At 48.6% G+C, this 12,544-nt stretch overlaps 1 protein-coding gene across 4 annotated transcripts in view; it reads right to left on the bottom strand.

Annotated features, from left to right (window-relative positions):
* LOC149365755 (uncharacterized) overlaps positions 1-12,544 on the bottom strand; it is a 106,947-nt gene that overhangs the window by 47,830 nt on the left and 46,573 nt on the right. Inside the window, exon 1 of one of the 4 annotated variants that reach the window (XM_089545778.1) lies at positions 1,752-1,771. The exons of the other annotated variants lie outside the window; for them this stretch is intronic. The gene's annotated coding sequence lies outside the window, so the exon portion shown is untranslated. Of the gene's footprint in view, positions 1-1,751; positions 1,772-12,544 lie in introns of those variants that run through there. 4 annotated transcript variants of the gene reach the window in all.

Genomic DNA, 12,544 nt, shown 5'->3' with positions numbered 1-12,544 from the left:
ACCTAACTTCTCAAGGTTGGGTAGGTCAGCAATTCGACTCCTCGCCCGAAATGACCCAGCCGAGTTTGTCGTCAATCCCACCCGCCATGGTGGCTGAGTGGTTAAGGCACTCGGCTACTGAAACGAAGTACCCGGGTTCGAAGCCTGACTGCGGCTGTTGCGTTTCGATGAAGGCGATACGCAAAAGGCGCCCGTGTGCTGCGCGATGTCAGTGCACGTTAAAGATCCCCAGGTGGTCGAAATTACTCCGGGGCCCTCCACTACGGCACCTCTTTCTCTCCTCTCTCTTTCTTCTTTCACTTCCATCTTAATGCCTTCCCTCGTGCCGCGATTGACTTGTACACCGAGAAGTGAGACAGTTACCTCCCCTTTCTATTCCTGACAACCAACCAAACGGCAGTCTCACCCTGCACCTGCGGATCGATGATAACGGTCGGCATAATGCCGTCATATAAAGGATCGCCTTACAGCTACAGCTGTTATAGCTTAGTTACCCTGGTCTAGCGTAGTCGTAGTCGTCGTCGTCCCGTCCACACGCCCTACCTTGAACGGGGAAGGGGGAAGGAGCGCACGTCGAACAAAGAGGGTGAATGCGCTCGGGAGGCGGCCCGTAAGCATGCTGCACGGCAAGATCTCCGTCAGAGCTAGCATACTTCTCACACCATGTAGCACTCATTGCAGTATAATCTCACAACAAAACGCAATCATCGTACACCGTCATGCGTGACGTCATCGTTGCGTTAATCATTTCACGAACCAGACAGCGCTGATCGCTCGTCGTAACCTTCGGGTAATCGGCAGTAACTCATCTGTACTTCGCAACAAAAGCATGCTGTAATGCCTAGAAAACGACCTGGAAGGATGACGTCACTTTAATGGCGTCCGCACCGGTGCATTCGGCAGCTTTGGAAGCGGCCGGCCTGGGTGAGAATGAAAAGGAGCTGGGGGAAGAAAAGTAAAGGCTGCAGATCTAGGCTGAAAAGAAAATTCAAAAAGTATAAAGGACAGGAGGGGTGGGAAGGGGGGTGGGATGGTAAGTAAGGAAGAGGGACGTGAAGAGCATTGTGGGAAGGTTAACTTATCAAGGCTTCACGTAACTGACGGTTTTTTTCCTCCACAAAGGAGTGCGCGCACGCAGTTGCTCAGTAAAAGCAGGCGTCATCGGGACTGACGCACAACGAAGCGGAGAAGCCGGGTTATTATGTGCCAGGAAGGTGCGCGCTGGCGCGCGAAACGAAAAAAGAAGAAACACCAGAAAGAGCGCGAAATGGCCACGGCGACTGCCGCGCGAGCGGCGCTGTGAAGCTCGAAAAAATCAGCGCTCGTCAATAAAAGACGTTGCCTACGAAGCGCGCGAAAAACGTTCGTCACGACGAAAAAGAAGTCTAGACTCAGTTCGCTACGCCAAGGCCGAAAGCGAGAAAAATAAATAGTGCGAAAAAAATCACGTTTCTAGCTTTTTTTTTTTTCTTGCCCGAAGAAATCGAGGTGAAACCCCCGAAGCTCGCACCAAAGAGAGACTTCGTTTGTCTGCCACGTTTCTCTCCTTGAAGCTCGCCGCGATCTGTTCCGTCACCTCCGCTCCACGGCCGAGCGAGCGACCAGCGCCGTGATGGCGCTTTGCAAAGCGGGCGACAAAATACCACCAAAGCCGCCCTCCCATCTCCCACGGCTGAAGCGCGCACTGCCACGCTATAAACGACTCGGACAGAGGAAAGAAAAGTCACTTTGCACTTCCAGCGGCGGCGCACCTTTTTCTGCTCATTCCTCGCTACAGCGGCGGCCGAGCGATGGAGCACGTCCGTCGTTTGAGCGACGGTGTCGCCCCTCGCCGTCGCCTGCGGAAAGCTGACCGTAGCGGCAACAGTCGTCTGGCTCACACATCCGCTCCATCGAAGCGCCTTGTATATTCTTTCGAGTAGGCCACGTCTGCTTCGCGCCGACGGCGCAAACGCAGGAGATTGTGGAAATCTTTGTACACTGGTTTTCATCGACGCTGTTATCTCCATGTTCTGTCTACGGGATTTCCTACAGTGCGTTTCTATCCTCACCTTTGTTAGTGGCGAAACCCACTCGTCGGTTAAAAAAAGGGATGAGCTTAATCGGCGCTCGATAGATGGCGCTGATATGAATGGAACGAAGGCGGAATGGATGGCCGCTCGTCGAGAGGCGCGAATTTGTTTACGGATTCCATATTTTTCTTGGTGTTGTTGGGCAGCGTCTGCCTGAAAATAAACGGGCTAAAGAAGGGGTGCGCCTTAGGTGTGGAAATAGTTTCTGCACACCTCATGGCTCAGGAATGAGAGATCCGGGCTCAGAGCAAACAAAGAAACGCAAGACGGTAACCGCAGCGTAAGAATAGATTCAGCGACATCAGTTTCCGGTGGTGAATACGAAACTACATAATGCCCACTGGCAAGGGGACTTGGCAGACACCCGAATGCAGAAACCATCAGCTATGAGCCGTCCTAGAATGTGCACCCTTCGGGCAGTGCATTTTGAAAGTCAAGGTATTTTATTCAGGCATATGAGGTAGCCAGAGAAGTAATCAATGCCTGACTCAGTGTCACCCCCCTTCCCCCAAACTCCTCGCACACATCACTCAATAGCAGGATAGTGATAAGTGGTCATGCTTACACCTATACTCAAGACGATCAGGTAAACTGTGTTATTCTGTATTACAGCGCAGCTGCTGAAGGGTCCTTCCCGGCGTATCCCGCGAAGGTGTCATCATCGGTGCTGTTGCTTACACCTATCACGTGATCAGCGCCGGTCATGTGACCCTGCACCGTGACGTCACCGCAAGCATGCAGCCGTTCGCATCGCAAAAGCATAAATCACATATGTGCGCAACCGCTGCGCCGGTCAAACGTTTCAATAAGAAAGCGAAATGGTAGAGTCATACTTTGGCTTCTCCACTTTCCGATTCCCAAAGTGTTGATAGGATATGATCAAGCACCATAATGCTTCCTTGCGAACATAAACTTTCCGGTTTCCGGTTTACTAAAGAAGGGTTAGCGTTGCCATCACGCCGCGCTGCCACGTCGCCAGAGCGGTGCGGTTCTCCTTTCAAAGGACGGCGATATCCGTCACTTCCACCCACCTCTCCTCCCTCTTTCCCCCCGTCTCGAGTTCTTCCTCCGCCTTTTGCCTGCAGCCAAGCTGGCCCCCATTGTCTTCCAACCGCTCCTCACCTTCTTCTGTCTTTCCGAGTGCACCGCCGCCACAGTGAAGGAGAATGCGCGCCAAACCGAGAAGCGCAGTGGCCCGGCACACACTCGCAAGTCCAGCTCCTCTGCTTTCTTACTTTCTGTTTACTCTTCCCCGTCGACACACGTCGGCATACGTCGTAATCACCGTAATACACCGTGCACAGCAGTGCACATCTCGGCGGCGCCTACAGCCGGCCGGTCCCATGAGCTCGCACAGGCGCCGCAAACTTCCCCGAGACACGCTTAATTCTGCCTCGCTTTCGTGATCTTCCCTAGTTTCTTTCACTCACCGCTTTCTTTCTTGCCTTTCTTTGTTTTTTCTCTCTTTCTCTATTTCTTGTCTTCTTCCATTTTTCTTTCTTTGTATGCCTTCGCTTCTTCGTTCGTTCTTGTGGCTAATTCTTTCTTTCATTCCTTCCTCCCTTCCTTTATTGTCTTTCCTCTTCATTTGTATGTTGTATCTTCGCTTCTTCGTTCGTTGTCGTGGCTCCTTCTTCTCCTTCTTTCTCTCTCTCTCTATCTCTCTCTCTCTCTCCCCCGATTCGGTTCAGCGCGCGGTGCTGTTTTCTCTGCACGCTTCGCAGACTGCCGCAGTGAAACGAACGACCCCATCATCACCGTCGGCTGCGTGCTTTTTGCTGAGAGCGTGTGTGACATGCCGTGCGATTTTCACCGCCCCCTCGGTTTCTTTCCTGCTCGAATGGCTGCGTTTTTATTCATTCGTTTAGGGAAGATTGCCACTCGTCGTTTAAAGCCTCAGGCAGGAGCACAGTGCATGAGAACTCTCAAACAGTATATACCGCGTCTGGGATTCGAACCCTCGGCGGCGCGAACAAATCAGCTTTGCCGGCCACTGCGCGAAAGCACTAGGCTGTCACCGCAGCCGGACACACCTAATTAAAACATAGTGACTGGCTAGTTGGTTCTGCATACTGGAAAATTTCAGCGCAGCAGTAACAAGGACGAGACGAGAAGGACGCAAGCACAAGCGCTGACTAACAACTGTGTTTTATTGTCCTGAGCCAGCTTATATAAGAACTGTAAGATGTGTTGGTTCCTGTTTTGTTGTTTTGTACCTAGTTCTAATATAAGCTGGCTCAGAGCAATAAAACACAGTTGTTAGTCAGCGCTTGTGTTTGCGTCCTTCTCGACTCGTCCTTGTTACTGCTGCGCTGCAATTTTCCAGACACACCTCGTTTACTGCAATACGTTCTCACGCTGTTCATTGCCCATCGTCTTCAACTAGTACTGCTATCAAACTAATATTTGCGCTTAGAGCTATGTGGCGGTAGTGAGAGAGAGATGTGCGCTGCATTGGTTGGTGTGGACAACGCTGTGGCAAAAATACGGCACTGATACGGGCTGCCGGCGTACACTGGGTAAATTGGCATTGGTAAAATTGAAGACGCTTATAACTGGCTCCCTGGGACAGTGGACACCTAAACCACGCTTTCAGGTACGTGGCGGTGGTGTCGTATACAGCAAAAAACCGTGTTTTCGAACAATATTACGTGTTTAGCAGTGCTAAACTGCCAGCCATTTTTTTTTTACTAGTGCCTGAGACCTATACAGCGAAGACTAAAGACTCTGTCAACCTTGGATACCACAACGATCGCAAAGACCGCGCAGTCACATTGGCGTCACTGGTCACGTGAGGAGATGTGAACCCATGACTGTGACGTGAACGGTCACTTTACCCTTGACAGAGAATGACGGTATTTGTTCTTGCTAACCTCATAACAGTTCATTAAAGAAAACCTCCAGCTTAGCATACGCTGAGTAAAAAGCAGGTGTCATTAGTCATTTACGAACCAGAACGCATTTACCCGGAATGACAAACGTCTACTGAGTGAAATTCATTTCTTATAAACGGATCCAGCCTAAGTGCTTTCATACACTTCGCTGGCTGGCACATAGCTGAGCATCCAAAAATATTGGCCACAGCCTCCGCTGCGAAGCGCAGTGTGGCCAAGCTTGACATCAGGTTAGAAGTTTAGGATACCGTAGTGAAAGAAGATGGTGAATCTTAATGAGAATTAACAACAGTTAAACAAAAATAACGGGAAAAAAAGCTGAGCATGGTGGCAATTGCCCCCCCCCCCCCCCCCCCCCCCGTTTTAAAAGGGGGCGCTCTTATCCATCCATTCATCCATCCATACCACCGTTCTCGGTTTTGAAAAAAAAAGCATATAAATGCCTTACTTCCCAACAGGATGGCAGCCGCCATCTTTAATCACGTGATCACGCCGATATTTGGGGCCTGGTACCGACGGCTGCCTCGGCCCGAACACTCCGATACACCAGCCAGCGAGCGGCGCGCCTTTATTGTGAGGATGATGAATTTTAATGGCGCTAGGGCAGCTCTGGAGCTCTGCGCAATGGGCGCCAAGGAACAAGGTATTTTCCTTCCAAAAGGTGGCGTAAAAGACCCATTTTTCAAGCCTTTCACTCGACAGAAAGCGAGCACCAGGTCAGGAAAAAGCTTGCACCCATTTTATCACCGGTGGGTGCCCGGCTTGCACTGGGGATCGAACCCTGCCCCTCCCGCATGCAAAGTGGGTGCTGGAACAACTATGCCACGGCATCGCATGAAGACCGAAGTGGATAATGGAATTCGTTGCCAAGATGCGTAAATTATAACGCGGTCTCTTGCATTAAACTCATTTTTAACAGTTATCGGTGCCACATGATGCTTTCTTTTGTGTTGTGTTCATTGTGCATTGCTCGACTTTACTAGTTGCAGCCTATCTATCGCATTGTTCGCGCCATGCATGAAGACATGTTAGATGAACTCTTTTTGTGTGTGTTGTACCCAGCCGTTTTTACATGAACTGTTAACCCCATTCCTGCAATAGCCCCAATAGGGGTTGCACTATATGTAAAAATAAATAAAATAAAATAAATAATTAGAGTGAAAGCTTCAGTATTGCCTTCCAGGGCTCGGAGTTTTAGCCATAAGCAGGAAAGTAGGCAGATTTTTAATGTTCTGTCCCCCTATAGTATTTGAACTGACCACGCAGGATCGTGTGACGGCTCACTTATTGCCTTGACATCGATCTGCTGCTGACGTTCCAGCTTCCTAAGAAAGACTATACACATAGTTAGAAGACACCTTTAAGTGCCGTGCAGCGTTCGGCTTGGCATCCCGGCTAAGGTAAGATTCCCCATCTGCCGGAGCTAAGGCGAGGAAGAACTACCTCCGACAACCTCTAGAGAACTATTAAAAAAAAAAAAATTTCTCGATATGTCGATGCCGATCAGAGATTTACGCTGTGCTGCGAACGGCGCTTAAGAAAGCCTGAGGGGGTAGCGTAGAGTCACTGGAGAAAGACTTCCAGTGACTCTAAGGCAGCGGTGGTACAGCGTCACCCTACGAGCACAGTGCGAACCATTGTCTAAAACTGGTCTGCAGAGGAAGTCGCCGCCGCATGAAGAGTGCTCGTGAGCAATGAGACCGTGCTCCTCCGGGATTTACAAGGCTGCTCATAGCTCAGGCTATGTCAATCTGCAGGACACCAACAACGAAATGCGCTGGCCGTTCAAGAAGCGACATTATGCAAGGAAAGCTGCTCAGTAAGATAGGTTGCGTTGTGGAGCCCCGATATTAGCAAGGGTTCCGTAGCGCTCGTGACGTCACGTCTCTCCGGCACAGACCCAGAGGTAAAAGACTTTCATCCTCTCCTGCTTTACAGTAGACATCAAGCTAAAAGGCACGAATAACTTTCCGATTTCGACACCTGTGTGCGGTTTTCGCCTCCGGCTTTCGATAGCTCGGTTCAGAGAAACGCGACGACAAGAAAGCTGATAGTCACAGCGTACGTGCAGGCGTGTCCATACTTGCCTTCCTCTACCTATTTTGCGCTGAATTGTACGAACTCGTATAGTTCACAAACTCGTATAGCCCGCGACCTATGATCACACTCGTCCGAATAGTTAAAGCAGCAGCCACGCTACACTCACGTCGTGTCTTATGCAGACGCACGGGTTTGGTAAATTGGTTTTGGGGAAAGGAAATGGCGCAGTATCTGCTTCACATATCTCGGTGGACACCTGAACCGCGCCGTAAGGGAAGGGAGGAAGGTGGGAGTTTGCAGACGACCCATCGGGTCACCGGCGCCGCCATCTTTCTCGTTTGTTCACTCCATCTGCTTTTTTTTTCGTCTCAGCGTTGCCCCATCACGCCGGAGAGCTCCCGGTCCTAAATTCTACTGTCATCCTCGAACCTTCTTTCTTTTTTGTCCCCTTTATACCATTCTTGCGTTTCTTTTTTCTGCGCAGTGGGCTACAAGACCACTTAGTTCGAGGGTTCTCGCTCACTCGATTGTCGTCTGCCATATCGTCTGCTATGTACAAACCCTTCGTTATTCTTTGCCGATAGCCGGCCGAGAGGTTTTGGCTTGCTTTGGCTCGACCGCGTATACACGCACGAGCCTGTGAGTGATGCCGTCGTTCCCATTTGCATATTTACGCCCGCCTCAGCGGCACGCCTGCCTCGCGAACGCGAAACAGGGCCACCGAGGGGGAGAATGCGATAAACGCCGAAGCGGGGGCCCACTTGCTTGCTCGCCAGGGCGGATGACACGGACTGGACCATCGTTATGGTCCGGCCCACAAAACGAATGCCGCTTTGCAATTGCAGTATAAATGGGAACGCGAAGCTGCTAATTTGCCACAGAAAAAGGGTGGCAAAAATGCAAAGTCATATAGCTCGCTGCAACTCACAACCGAAGAGAAATAGAAGTAAAACTAGTTGGTTTATCGGGGTTTAACGACCCAAAGCAACTCAGGTTATGAGGGACGCCGTAGTGAAGGGCTCCGGAAATTTCGACCACCTGGTGTTCTTTAACGTGCACTAACATCGCACAGCACACGGGCGCCTCTAGAATTTCGCCTTCATCGAAATTCAGCCGCCGCTGCTGGGATCGAACCGGTGTCTTTCGGGTCAGTAGCCGAGCGCCGTAACCACTGAGCCACCGCGGCGGGGCAGAAGTAAAACAAGCTTTATAGCTAGATTGCGGATGTTATTCAGCTTTATGGCACCGTCGATCGTTCCAACTAATAAATTACGCTGCCTCGTTTGTCAAAGAACAGATAGATGAATTAAACGGTGTATTAAGCTAAACAAACAAAAGTCGCTAAAAAGTCGCAGTTAAAGGTCATCATTAAAAAATCTACACAAGGGATTTATTATGTGATAGTCACGAAGTTTCTTCGTTAGTTACCTGGCATGTCGGTAATAAATACCGCCGGATTCAGTCGCCAACACAATTGTGTGATATGACTCAAACATACAGGTTTAAGAAGCAGATATTAAACTGAACAAAATATTTTCCTCTTCAGCGGTGCACCAGCAAACTTTTGAATACAATAAAGCTTCTGCTTCCTTCTCCTTCCTTATTCGCAACTTTATCAATATAAAAAAAAATATATTACTTCAGAATCACGGCTAAAGAAACGTCTAATGTCTGTAAATGCATCTAAAACAATGTTAATCTGGTTTACTAACCGTTCCACTCGAATTCCTACAGCCTGATTCCTCAATAACGATAGAGTAGAACTTGCAACAACTTACAAGTACCTAGGAGTTCACTTTTAGTCTGACCTAACTTGGCATTACCATATTAACACAATCTTAGCATCAGCAAATCGTACACTCGGCCTTCTTAGGCGTGATCTCAAACACGCGCCTTCACAGTTAAAAAATCTTGCTTACATCACGCTAATCCGCCCGAAAGTTGAGTATGCTTCTGCCATATGGGACCCTCAACAAGCATACATCATAAACAACATTGAATCCCTGCAAAACCGTGCTGTTGGCTTCATCTTTTCAGATTATTCACGCTTCACCAGTGTCACAGCATTAAAACAACGTGGCGAGTTGGAACCGCTATCATGTCGACGCCATTTCGCTCGCCTAACCTCACTTCACAAACTGTACCACCATTCCACCCTCCACGACGACTTCTTTTTGCCACACCCTGCAGTCTTTCCTCGCCGCGACCACGATAACAAAATAAAACGCATAACATGCCGTTCATCGCTTTACGCGAAATCATTCATTCCTCGCACTGCAATAGACTGGAATAACTTGCCATCACACATAGGTACTGAGGTTAACTTACAATCGTTTCAGCATTCGTTAAAGCAAACCATGGACTAACAGATTTGGTATTTTTGTTGTATTATGTGCATTTACTGAGTATTTTATTCTGCGTTGTTTGTTGTGTTATTTGTGTACATTACCAGCTTTATTTCATACTTTGTTATTACGTGTATTTTGTTCAAGTGCCTGTGCCATATTTTCATGCTTGTATCGCCCCCCCCCCCCCCCTTATGCAATATCCCCGCACGAGGGCTCTTTGGCAATGGCGTTCAGCTGCTGATCCACAGATGATATATGATAGGTCCCGGCCGCGGCTGCCGCATTTCAATGCAGGCAAAGTGCCAAAACCCCCGCGGGCTGTGCAATATCAGCAAACGTTAAAGGACCCAAGGTGGTCGAAATTAACGCCCTACCCCTCCGCTACGCCGTCTCTAATAGTCCATGCGCAGCGTAGAACGTTAAACCTTACATACGTAATCGGTTATTAATTAAGCACTAATAAACAACATAATTAATGCATGAAATGAAAACAAAACAAAAATTACCCGAGACTGTGCGGCCGCCCGCATATTCAAACCGGACAGGCAATACAAGCTTCCAGCGGACTTATGCGGCATGTATGTTCGGCAAAGATCAACGGTTCACAGACAAATCGAACCTCTAGTTCAAGCTGTTTGTGGCAGCTCTTATTCAGAGTTAGTGAATCTGATCCTGCGAAGTAAAGTGATTTGATTCGTTGGCAAATCGCACTTCATAATGTAGCAGCGGAACATCCCAATCGTTGAGAATGTGTTAACACTTCGCCTTTGTTCTCTCAACAAATAACTATTCGAAAAGAGGAAAGTTCGTCCGGCTGCCCAGAGATTATATCGCATACATGACTGAGCTATATATACGTCTCATTATCTCTGTGTAGGAAAGGAAAATGGAATACTCTCTGTACTCGTCAAAAAGCCGGATTTATTTTTTTATTTGAAGGTACAAACTGGGTCCTTTTAGAACAGACTTCAACAATTCAGCTGTTCTGAGTTGTGTTTGCTAATGCAAAGAAAATGATTACTACACGTTAGTCTTGCGCAAGATCAAATTAATTATTTTTCCAAACGAGAAATCCTACACACCGACGCTCTACCGCCTTATTGTGGCGTTTTAACGGCGGCTCGTCCGTACCTCTACGGAAAGACCTGCTTGGATTACGTATTTAGCATGAGCGCGTGGATATATTTCTTTTCAGGCATTTACCGCATACATCGGCCGCTCCAGCTTGCTGTGCGAAACATACAAATACAAATGAGTAATTACTCCCTTATTATAATACAGAATATACTTCAGTACACGTGTTCCTTGTTAAGACGTGTGAAGGTTAATTTGGTTTGGTTTGGTTTATGGGGTTTAACGGCCCAAAGCAACTAAGGCTATGAGAGACGCCGTAGTGGAGGGCTCCGGAAATTTCGACCACCTGGGGTTCTTTAACGTGCACTGACATCGCACAGTACACGGGCCTCTAGAATTTCTCCTCCAAAGAAATGCGACCGCCGAGGCCGGGATCGAACCCGCGTCTTTCGGGCCAGCAGCCGAGCGCCATAACCACTGAGCCACCGCGGCGGCCTGTGAAGGTTAATTTACCATGCCAAGTAGAGAACGTAATACATAATATTTGGCAAAACATTGAGGCTGGCAGCAACTTCTTCCTACTTCTTCAACTTCTTTCTGCTTCTGAACTTCCAGAATCTTCGCAACGCAAAATGATCCCATGATACCAGGAGCGTTTAGTTCACAAATTCTGGTTCCTCGATATTACCACTTCCAACCACTGCGACAATTTTTAAGAAATTTTGCTTGCGCGTGTAGAGAACCAACCGCTGCTGTTGTGCATCGCAAAAACAATAAATTTATTCTGAATCTGAACAAAATGGATTATTTTAGGCCTGGACGTACAGCCTAGAAGGAAAATTATACGTTTGCAATGTAAACAATCAGCAGCCCCTGAAATGGTTAATCTAAGGCTAAGGCTTCAGTACGTGCTTCCGCGTATACCATTTGAACGCAGCCAAAAGGGTTGTCCGCTTTACAGGAGACGAGCAGAACACTACAAAGCAGTTCACATGAAGCAACGCTCCTCTCCCATGGTCCTTCTAGTCACTACCTTTAAACTGGGTATTCTTTTAATTGCATGCATCCTAACTATACTTCTATTCTTCAGAAGCAACGCGGCAGATATGTTGCGGTTAATAAAACAAGAACAAACGGCCACCCATACAGCGACAGTGGGAACAGCCCAACAGCCCTGAATAGAAATGCGTTCACAGCCTGCATTCGCGCGTCCTTTCAAGGCGTACATCTCGCTCGACACGCTTCGAGTCTCAATAGAGCACGGAGGGCCTGGAGACAAAACTAAAAGCCGACACAGACATATACAAACGCTGGTCTACACAGAAGGAGAAGAGCCACGACTGGTCCGCACTGCCGGACAGTCTAAAGCTAGCTGCCCGCTCTATAAATGGAACAGGACACGCGGGGCCGAGACAAAGACGTAGCCGGAGCCACAGATGAACCCCCCCCTCCCTTTCGCGTCTTCAAGTTTTGTTTGCTGTTGTGCGTGCCCGCCCGGTCGAGAATTGTGAGTGATCGCGTTTCGACGGCGCCGTACGGCGGAGAGGTAAAGGTGAAGCGAAGTTAAAACATGGAGAAATGACAAGGAGAAGAAACGTGTGGGCATCGAGAGGGCAAGACCTGCAAGAGAGTTCATACGCGGACGATTGAAATGTTTACACGAAGGGGAGGTCGGAGAAAGAGCGTGCTTTGTAAATACGGGGGCGCCAAGGGGCGCCTCAGGTACAGCCCACGGGCGGCATGGAACGAATGGGGCCCGCCATGCGTCGTTCGGGGTCAAACATTTTGAGCGCTCGATCGGATGCGTACGCGAATGGCTTTGCTTCGAAGTCAGTATCATCATCAGCTGATCAGGACGCGTCCACGGGCCATTGGTCTCTGTTCAACGTTCGTCTGCGTGAACCAATGTATCCCAGCAGTATATACAAATCTAAACGGCACGCATGCCGGTAATGCATAACGTAACATGATGATGATAATGATAACGATCAAAATAAAACCCCATAAACCAAACCAAACCAAAATAATAATCAGTGACCGAAATCTCTTTTCATCAGCCAAAATGCGATACGCTGTTTCTGAAAGATGTATTGCCCCATACGCAAGGAGGTGTAGT

This window comes from Amblyomma mixtum, chromosome 1, assembly GCF_055824585.1.
Source record: "Amblyomma mixtum isolate Tamu chromosome 1, ASM5582458v1, whole genome shotgun sequence".
Classification (NCBI taxonomy): Eukaryota; Metazoa; Arthropoda; class Arachnida; order Ixodida; family Ixodidae; genus Amblyomma; species Amblyomma mixtum.
Note: the sequence above shows the minus strand (reverse complement) of the source record. Positions and strands in the feature narration are given on the sequence as shown.